This window comes from Belonocnema kinseyi, chromosome 10 (assembly GCF_010883055.1).
Source record: "Belonocnema kinseyi isolate 2016_QV_RU_SX_M_011 chromosome 10, B_treatae_v1, whole genome shotgun sequence".
NCBI lineage: Eukaryota > Metazoa > Arthropoda > Insecta > Hymenoptera > Cynipidae > Belonocnema > Belonocnema kinseyi.
In genome coordinates this window covers 7,066,404-7,067,664 of record NC_046666.1, presented here as the reverse complement: position 1 = coordinate 7,067,664, position 1,261 = coordinate 7,066,404, and the positions used below count along the sequence as shown (strand labels likewise).

Below are 1,261 nucleotides of genomic sequence, written 5' to 3'. Positions count from 1 at the left end.
CTTTGATTGAAAATTCCACTCTTTGGTTGAAAGTTAAACTACTTTCTTCATAATTCATCTCTTTTGTTGAAAATTTATATTCTGGGTTAAAACTAAATTTTTAAAATGAAAATTTAACTATTCGGTTGAAAATTGAACTGTTTGGTTGAAAACTAATTTGTTTTAGTTGAGAATTCAAGTATTTTGTTGAAAATTCAACTTGTTGGTTGAAAGTTGAACTAATTTCTTTAAAATTCATTTTATTTGTAAAAGATTCGTAATCTTACAATTAGTTCAAGATTAATTTCTTTTGTTGAAAAATCTTCTTTTTTTTTCATTAATTTTTTTTTAACTCAATATTCAACTGTTTGTTTTTCAAATTACTTTTTCTTAGTTGAGAATTTAAGTATTTCGTTGAAAATTCGTATTTTTTGAATGAATTTAACTGTTTCTAATTTAAAACCTAAAAGATCTGAAAGATCGAACTAGCTGTTCGAAATAGACGAGTGTTCATCAATATAGTTGATTTTGCTACCCAAAAAAGATGACTTTTTAGGCAAATGTAGATAAAATCAACAAAAGTAAAAAATTAATCTGGAAAATTCCGGGTTTTCCTCTAAACTCTAAGGTACTTCTTGGTGTTCAAAAATCTGAGCTATAGTTCTCGGTTTTCCCAGTCAGTGACCACCCGACTTGAAGTTGTACATTTCTTAAATTTTTTGTCACTTAAAATATGTGGTGGACTTTCTTTTTTTAAGTCAAATCTTTAGGGGTTGATGTTGATAATCCAACGATTTTTCGATCGCACCTGGTGTGATAATTCTGAAAACAATGATGAGGAGAGTGGAGCTGAAAGGTAAACATAGAAACATAACCTACAATTTCTTGAGGTATTTGCAGATTTGCTTAATCTGGCATTAAATCGAACCAGCTATGGATAATAATTATAGCACAAATATACAAAATGTACAAAATGTACAAACGGATTTTAAGATGAAACACTGGACAGTTAAAAACACACGAAATGACTCATTTATCTGTCAGATTGTATCTGTCACAAAATTGCTTGCTTCGGGATCGAACAGTAAAAGCCCAACAATCTCAATTCTAAATCTGCCTGAGTTAAAGCTGATATCAGGTTGTGTGCGTGCGATATACCTACCATGGCCACGCGACGCACACATGTTAAGGGTTGAGGGCCACTTTCATTTACCTCATGTCGGTCATTGTCGGTAGTGCAGTTTCTTTGCACACCGGCCGAGTCCTGGAATCACTCGTGGAT

General features: G+C 32.0%; 1 protein-coding gene across 1 annotated transcript in view; it reads left to right on the top strand.

Moving 5' to 3' along the window:
• LOC117182197 overlaps window positions 1–1,261 on the top strand; it is a 28,061-nt gene that overhangs the window by 7,435 nt on the left and 19,365 nt on the right. The window lies entirely within an intron of this gene.